A 9,527-nucleotide genomic window follows, 5' to 3' on the forward strand; every position below is an offset into this window, starting at 1 on the left:
GATTATTTGGTCTGGACTAAAGGGTGGCACTCCCCAGAAATAGGAGAAGAATTATATTGATTGTTCAGGAGCTACTGTGAGTCCTTGTGTTTACATTTTCTTTGAGGTGAAATAAAAAGCCACTTTCCTTTACCTGATATACATTGCTTTTTCAAGTGCTTACACAAGAACAACAAGAACTTTTGTCCTCTTCAGTAGAGGTCTGCTCTAGGTGAAGTAAAATGACTCAAGGAGATATAATTCCTTGGACAATCCTAGGATCAAACTTAGTCCATGTGATGCCCAGAGCTTAGGCCACTGGGAGTAGGACTATATCTCAAATACAGTTAATTGTTTATATAAGTAAACCTGCCTCTCAACAATGACCATAAAATAAACCTCACAACTAGGTTCTAAAAGTAGTTATTTGAGGAAAAAAATCACAGGTCTTGAAAATAGTTGCTAGTCCTTTTCATAAGACTCGATGCTGGCGTTCTACCATCAAACCACTTTGATAGCCTGAAGAGCTTGCTTTCCAGTTGAGTCGAAATTATTGTTTATTTTTCCCATCTTGGCCCATGGGAAATTGAATGACTTTTGCATATTTTTTATTACTTGTTGTATGTCTTTTGTTATTCGTTGTAGTGGGAGAATTTAGGGATATGAATTGAGTACAGAACAGTTTATTGGACTGTGCTACGGGCCTGATTTGTTTGTGTATGTTCAAAGTGTATTGGCGTGAGCATAGCCACTTTCCAGGCAGATGACTTAGGGTCAACCTAGGGTTGACACTGGCTTTGGGAAGAGGTGGGTTAATCAACTGTGTGGATGAGTTGTTCACAGCAGGGAGAGAGAATGAGTGAAGTTTAGCAAGGTGACAAGAGAGTCCACCTAGATTTAAAGGTCACAGGGACAGGGATGGGAGACAAGGACAAAGACATGGAAAGCCTCAGCTCTGTGGCTGTGTGGCAGTGGAGTAGGGGAAGTCATACATAATTTGATGGTCCGGAGCAATTAGGGAAGATTACAGCCCTATGCATGCAAGGAACAGTTATATTTATATATCTGCAACAATCCTATTTTGTATGGATGGGAGTGACTGTGAACACTTAAAGGAATGTGCGTATGTGGAGGCAGCCTTTTCTCACTCCCTTCTCCATAGGAAGCCATTAAGACATGGGGCTAACTGAAGACAATAAACATAATCTTTGTGCTGTGAATTTCCAGGTCGATTTCTGTTTTTTATCAGTATCAGCAGCTGTGGGGAGGAGCAGAGGTATCCAAAGGCTAGCCATCACCAAAGGTGGTTAACTATCAGGACTATGAACTAAGAACCAAACCCCTCCTGGTCTGGATGACACTGTGTACTTGGTAAATTAATTACCCTTGGGGTAGGGGAGGGGAAGATGTATAGATGTGTTGCCCAGCGCCCAATCCCATTACTAAAGCAATAACATGCTTACTGGCAGCAAAGGGCTTTCAGGGGAACCCTCAACATTTCAAGGGATGTCGATAGCTATTGCTATACTGTCACCGCCTGGGGTTTTAGCCAGATGGAAGAGACATGGAACAGCTAGCTATCTGATGCACAGTGAACTTAGCTGTTGCCGTGGAGACCAATGAAGGCAGCAGTAGCTCCTCTGCTGAAGCAACTTTAGAAAAAACTGGAGGCTCAGTTATGACCTGGCATAAAAGCACACATGTACACACAGACCAGCGGTGTAGCAATGGAATGAAATCTCTCTCCTTCAGCTCCTTCTTCCTTGTCCAGTGCTGCACCATCGTAGGCTGAGCTCTAGATTTCGCCCCTGCTAGTGTTCTCTTGGATCCCATTGTATCTTCTGGTTTTGATTCGACTTTTATTTTAGACACTGCTTCTTGCCACTGGCCCTTTAAACTTCGTGATTCATCCATCTAATTCTTGAGCTTAGCTTGTTCCTGCTGCACAGTTCTGATGCTCATCTGTATAAGAATTCTTAGCAGCAACACCTTTCTCACTTCCCTAGCTAGGGTCCTTGGTGGACCCCAGCTAACTAAGAGAGTGTCTATTGAGCCTACAATTTTCTCTAAAGTTGGTTTTATACAGGGAAGGCAGCTGGGAACCTATATGCCCTGGTCTCCTTCTCTTTCCCTTCCCTCTTTCCCATGTCCAGCAAACTTCATTTATCTTTGAAGCATGGGCACATTATACACAACTCAAGAATCTTCCTAGAGAACCAAAAGATACATCATAGTGATAGTCTAAAGCCAGGAATCTTGAGATGTCTCTTGCCTCCAGTGCCAAGATGCACATATCAGGATGTGTTCACTAGCTACTTTTCATCTTTACTGTGGACAGAAGGAATTAATATCAGCTTGAAAACCATTTGAGGTTAAAATGTAACCTGCTTCCCTGCAAAGCTTAGGAAAGGGGAGATCCTTGGTTCTTCTGGTTTCTGGCTTCCAGAGAGAACTTGTGAGTTTCTGGGCTCTCTCTGTAGTGAGTAGTTGCTGGAGGGAAAGAAAGAGAACCAGCTGACACATTGAGGGGTTAATGCCTTGAGCATGTTCCTGGTTCTAGTTTGCCTCCCAAGACACTTCTGGGAATTTCCCTTTGGAAAAGATAGCATGCTTTCAGAGGGAAAGCTTATTCAGTCTTTAAACTGTCTGGTATATTCTAATCTATATAACTTCTCTGTTTGCTCTTGGTTTTAATAAATAGGTTTATTTGCTGTTCATTACATGCGATGGTCTTTGTGTAACTGGCATTTTATGGGAAGGAAGTCTTGCCTTTGAATATATAGCCTGGGGGCACTCCTTCCCCAGTAAAGGAATAGTGGTCAGGAGTACAGCTTGAACTTAAAAATCATTCCCCTTAGATAAACAATATTTAAGCAGATGAATGAATATCATTCCACCCCAGTACTCCCTCATGGAGGAGAGTGGAGCAGCCTGCCTCATGACCCTCAATCTCTTCTTCCCCTTCTGTCATGAGTCAGTCTCCCTTATAGGAGGTTGGGCAGAGGAAATTCTAGAGCTATTTACTCACTGCTCCTTGTGAGCCACTTCTAGATAGACCCATATGCACACAAGAAACCTGCATGGTCAACACACACATACACACACACACACACAGACACACACACACTCACAACTTACACAAAGAATTTCCAAAAGGAAATTAATTTTAGACTAATTAACTTAATAAATTAATTATTAATTATACATAAAATAAATAAAAATAATTAATAAATTAATTAACTTAATAAATTAATTAAGAATGGGTTGCTCCTAAACACAGAACGATTCTTATCTGTAGAGTTGTTTTTTTGTACAAGTCTGGGGGATACATAACTTCCCTATGTATCTTACCTCTCAAAGATTCTATGATATAATGATGAAGAGATTTCTGTGGCATTTTTTTCTGCCAATTACTAGAATAAGTAGCCATATTATACCTATATAATGACTAATAGGTCATTTAGTGCTGTCTTAGGGCAGAAGTAAATTATACTGCCTCCTCTTTAAATGAATATACAAATGCACACATGTCAGTGATAAAATGGGATCCATGGCTGGGTGTATGTAATTTCTCCCCTCTGTTGGAGAGAAATGAATGGCTTATGAGGGGAGGGGGCATTGGCTTAATGAAATTTCAAACCAGATTGGCCATATGGTCAATGTGAGCTTCTTATTTCTTAGTCTTGTCCCTTCCCTGTTCCCCAGAAGAGAAATAGATATTCACAAAAGTAGAAAAGCAAAAAATACTACAATGGAGATTGAATATAAGACACTGAGCTAGAGTCAGAAGCAATTAGTCACAAGTAGGTATAAAGCAACAGGACACGAGTCTGCTTGGTGAATAGCTTTACAGATTGTAAGGCATTCATTTAAAAAATGCAAATACAGTGAAATCGATACCAAGAAGCACCTAATGAGTCATTATTTATCTCATGGTATTTGGCATTGCCCCACCATCAATTTCTAGGTAAGAGTCAATCTCATTTACCACTTGATAGTTTTGGAGGAAAAAGGAGATAAACTCTCTAGCCTGATGATAATTTCAAGTTAGGATGAACCTTTGGCTCAGGCCCCTTAATCTCTAAAATCCCTTAAGAGCCCCTACTTGGAAATTGGTTGCAGGCAATATCAATTACATCTATTTAAGTGGACAAATTTAATTACTACAGAACAGCAATTGATTTTTTAATTACAACTGATTGCTCTGTGGGTATCTTGGTGTGCAGATTGGTACATTTTGACTCTCTAATGTAATCAATTTATTAATTAGTCTAAAGATTGGCAGGAAAGGTAGAGAGATTTATTTTCTTTTTTTTCCCTCCCCTGGGTACATTAAAGGCTGTAAGCCATGGCAGCCCACAATATCCACAATGAAAGCACAAACTGGATTGTGTATAGGTCCTTTGGCATTTATTAATTTTTTTTTGAGTTTTCTCAATTTGTGTTTTTTTTGGACAATTTCCTAGATTGAGGCAATACTTTATGCTTCCTAATTAATCCGGCAGTCCTTGCTATGTCACCTACTCCTGTGCATTAGGCATTAACCTTTTCATCTATTCAAGGCCATAGTGATAGCTGACAGCAAATCAGGCCTTGGTGATAATGACAGTTGGAAAGAGATGTGAATTGGGAATGTAGACACCTGGGTTCTTCCCGGCTTCATCACTAATTGAGAGGCATAAATTCTATCCTAATTTTTCATAAGTAAAATGAAGATTATAAACTCACAGATTTAAAGCTGAAAGAGACCTTAGGAAGAATATAACCGTATCATATATGTAATTATATGTCTCAATAATCAACTTCTCTATAAACATTTAATAACTGTCTGTTCTGTGCCACTGTGTTAAGGTATCAGAGATACAAAGACATGAATGAAATAATCCCTCTCCTTGAGAAGCTTATATTATATAAAGAGAATCAACATGTACACATATTAGTAGATAAAAAAATATGTACAAGATAATCTGGGCTGAAAGTGGAGGGATTAGCAGTTGGGAGGTGAGGGTGGGGAATCAGAAAAGGCTTCATGTAGTTGAGCTGAGCTTTGAGGGAAACTGGGGATTCTATGAGGCAGAGATGAGGTGGGAGTACACAGGTCACTTTTAAATAGCATATATGAAAATTCTTAATATAAATATATACATGTCTAGCAGTGGTGGTGTGGGGGGACTATGTTGTTCAGGTAAGCAAGACAAGTCAATCTCTCTTACTTGTTCCCATCCTCATCGGGGGAGAAGGGGCTACTCTCCCAGCTCTCTCAGCTAGTAAGACTTTTCTTAACTACTCCCTCAGCCCCTCCCCTCTGGAGGAAAGGCTCTTCTTTCAAACTGGCCATTGGAAGCAATGAGGTGGCCAGTGGCCTACTTCCTAATGCCAACCAACTCATCACAGCCTCTCTCAGCAGAAGCATTAACTAATTTGCCTAAAATGATCTGGTTCTAAGTTTCTTTCTTGATTCTGGGAAGTTATAAAAATGATTCAGAAATTATTTTTTGTTTGCTTCAAGCCCCCAGCCAGAAAATTCTCACTCTGGCCAAATATCGCAGTTTTAAATCTTTCTTTTTCTCCTCCCAGTTGTTATTGTCTCTCTGCTGCATTTCAAAAATGAAACACATAGGTGGATAATGCAAAAATCACCCACATTTCTCTTAAAACCGACTTCAAAGACCAAGTGAACAGGAAGGTAAATATACTTTAAAGGAACAGAAATAAATTTTTGGAACAGGCACAAGCTCTCTTGGGGGAGAGCAAAGGAGAGGGGAGAAGGAGAATGAGGAGAAAAATCACCACCCCGAGTCTTCCCTCTGGATGTTATTCAGTAAAGAATCTGCTCTGATATGACTTGTGACTCTGAAATCTGGTGCTGTTGACCTCATTATTATAGCCCCGTTGCCCCTTCCATGGCAATTCCTCTCCACACCTTCCCTACCACAACTTTGAACAACTATTTTGGCAGTTTGGCTCCATGTGCTTCTCGTTGTGATTACCATCCTGCTCAGGTTCTGTCTATCTGGCCCTCTGTCTTAGCACCCTCTTGCAAACTGTCTGTCCCCCATGTGGCATCTGCTCTTGAAACTCCTCAGGACAGAAAGGTCTAGGTTAGCTTATTAAGTCTAGTCACATCAGTCCAGAGTCAGGGTAAAGGAGAGGAATTGCAGGAACTGTCTTCACCTGCAATGGGCTACCTGGACTATTCACTTAATTGCATCAACTCTGCATTTTATTTTCCCAGTATAGATAAGCCATGTACTCAAAAGGATAGTAACATTTTAATTGTAACTATTCTGAAAAGAAACAGGAATTTTTTTGGCAAGTCACCTGACTTGCCTAAGCCTCGGCCACCACATTTGTAAAATGAAGGGGTAGGATTAGAATTCACAGACCATCCTGAGCCAGGCTGAAATGTAATTGGGAAATGTTTAACAAAATAAATAAAAAATATAACACAGATGATATTGATTTGTAGTTTTCTAAGTCAATATGCAAAGTGGGGGGATCTGTTTCTACTTGAATTTAATATTACCAGATTAAATAAGGTCCCTTCAGCTCTAAATCTATACTCCTATTATTTTATATATTAAACACTTGGATTAATCCTCACCCCCCCTAAAAAAAATCTAGACAAAACATTGAATGTTTTGGATGGATAATACCAAGAACTGAGCTATGTTTGACTGATCAGACTCAACCAGATGTTGGACATGATACAGACACATCCTCAACAAAATGCATTGTGCTCATAGAAAACTCTTGAATCACCTTGACCATTGCCTTTCAGTTTTTAGTTCTGTCTTCCTCTTGAAATTTTTTTATTACTTTGTATAACTTTATGCTTAATTACATATATGTTGTGTCTCCCCAATGGAACACAACCTTCTTGAGGAAAGGGTGTTTGTATTCCCAGCGTCTGGTACAGAGCCTGGCACTTAATGGTGTGGAAATGGATTGAATTTAATTGAATTCTGAACTGGGGCAAAAGGAATCTTCCTAGAGAGTGAAAGGAAACTCTTGGGTGAGATAGGTATCTTTTCTTTTCTGATTAGGCTTAAATCTAGGCACAGGAAAAAAAAAAACCCAAGGTAGAATAATACAACTCTGCACTTGGCATTATACTGATTTTTATATCCTGTCTGTCTACCTTGGCATCATGTTTAGGAACATTTTTTGAATGTTGCCATAATATTTCCTCTAAGGTCGTATTGTAGCTTAACATAATATTTGGCAACCAATCTGAAAAGACTGTATCTAATCCCACATGCTCGTTTTATTTGCATATCATTGTTAACCACTTTCATATAGTACTTATCCAGTGTGTCAGATTGTTACAATCTATTTAATGACTTAATGGATGAGATACATTGTTCTTAAATTCAATTAGACCCTTTGCACCTCTGGAGTTAAGGTCGTGACAGCATTTCCATTATATAAGTGCTTGGTTTTAGCAGTTTATAACTGAGCTATAAAAATTGGCTTCCGAATCAAATCTTAGCAACAAAGGTCACTGCCCAAGAGAGATATATTTTTTTAATGACATCTTTTGGAATATATGGTTTTATGTGCATCCGCTGGCTATTTTTTTCTTTTAGGAAGAAAATTTCATTAAGATTTTAATAGGGCAGAAGGGAAAACCTTTCCCACTTGTCCCTTGCCTTTACAAGATCGGGCCCTTTTTCTTTGATGAATGATGGGCACACTTTAGCTACTCAGTTCTGTAAAACAATGGAATATATAAGGTAGGGGGGATTATCCTCAAAAAGGAGGGATGCTGAAACATGATTAGTTTGTCTGCAGAAGGGAATGATATGGGCTTCATCAATAAAACAGTTTATACTTTTAATTGTCAGTAAATTTTTAAAAAGCCCTTTTGAAGACTCATTTTCACTTTAAAATTTTGGTATTTCTCAGGACTATGACCAAGATTCTTTCAGGTCATAGACTTAGAGCTAGGAGGGACTTCAGAGGCCATCTATTGCAACCTCCCATTTTACGGGTGAGGAAACTGAGGTGCTGGGGAGGGGAATGACTTGCCCAAATGACTACAGGTAACAAGTGGCAGAGCAAAGATTTGAACTGACCCCAAATCCAGTGCATTTCCCGCGGTACCTCCAAAAGCTCCATGTGAGCTTCGCAGTGACTTTCATTAGCACAGTAACACCAGAAGGTACAGTTTATAGGATACTTTTTTGGTAAATAAATACCTTCAACAAACCCATGGAGTATCTTTCATTTTTAAGATCATAGACAGATTTTCCCTTTGCAAAGTCAAAGCAACTTGTTGAATGACTCCTTTTGATTCAACCACAAAACAATTAGTTCAATTTTTATTTAACCAAAGGCTAGTTTTGACTTGAACTAGTGGAGAAAAATACCCTCAAGACTTTGAAAGATTAACCTTACAAGCTGGAAGGGTGAAGACTGAAGCTCTGCCTTCTTCCCTTGGCACTTGTAAGTGAGCAGCTCATTTGAGGCCTGCTATAACCTCCATGTTCCTGCTGATGACAGTTCTGTGTGATGTCCTATGGATGCTGTGCAGGCTCAGCTTTGCTCAACTCTCTGGAAGCTATTCATAGGTTGGTTTTATGGGTATGTGGACAGATGAACTAGTCAGACAACAATGATGGACCACTTTTCATGATGACAGAAATAACTGTCAGAATCAAGCAAATCTTTGCCTAAGGGGAAAAAGGAAATCATTGCTCTATATTATGTGAACACCAAACATGCCAAATAAAACTTTAGTTTCAAACTATCTTTCCAGGCTTATTTCACATTACTTCTGTTAAAATAGAAATTCTGAGAGTTCTAAGCATGATTCATTTATTAGTAAGGCTAGCAATTACCAATATAATGGGGTCAATGGCCTCTCTCTATGCATGACCAAAGACCTTAAATGAGGGCTGACAGTGTCTTTTATAATATTAGCAAGAAGACAGAGCAGTATAGGTGTGTCTTCTTCTGATTGGCCATAGATGACATAGTCAGGATTGAGATTACATCATTTGGACCTCCTCTTCTGAAACCCTCTTAACCAGGGACAAGTGCTATTTGAGGCACAAGACAAATGTTTTCAGATGATGGGATTAGTCTGCAGGTGATGGGAGTTGCTACAACAGTTTAAATTATGAGATTTGGCCTTTCTGGTTAATCAAGTTTCTCTGGAATATGGGTGACAAGTGGGGTTACAAAGGTAATTATGGACAAAAGCTTGGCCTTTAGGCAAGTTCTTCTGGAGTGTGGATGGTGGTGAAGTTTGGAAGGGGAAGGGACCCTAGTTTTGTTGTTCATTTGTTTCAGTTGTGTCTGACTCTTCATGACCCCATTTTGGGTTTTCTTGGCAAAGATAGTGAAGTGGTTTGCTACTTCCTTCTCCAGCTCATTTTACAGAAGAGGAAACTGAGGCAAACAGGGTTAAGTGACTTGTCCAGGGTCACACAGCTAGTAAGTATGTGAGGCCAGATTTGAAGTCAGGTTTTCCTGACTCCAGGCCTGGCATTCTATCCATTGTGCCCTGAGGAACTCCAAAGAATATTAAATCTAGCTTAAGT

Source organism: Trichosurus vulpecula, chromosome 8 (assembly GCF_011100635.1).
Source record: "Trichosurus vulpecula isolate mTriVul1 chromosome 8, mTriVul1.pri, whole genome shotgun sequence".
Classification (NCBI taxonomy): domain Eukaryota; kingdom Metazoa; phylum Chordata; class Mammalia; order Diprotodontia; family Phalangeridae; genus Trichosurus; species Trichosurus vulpecula.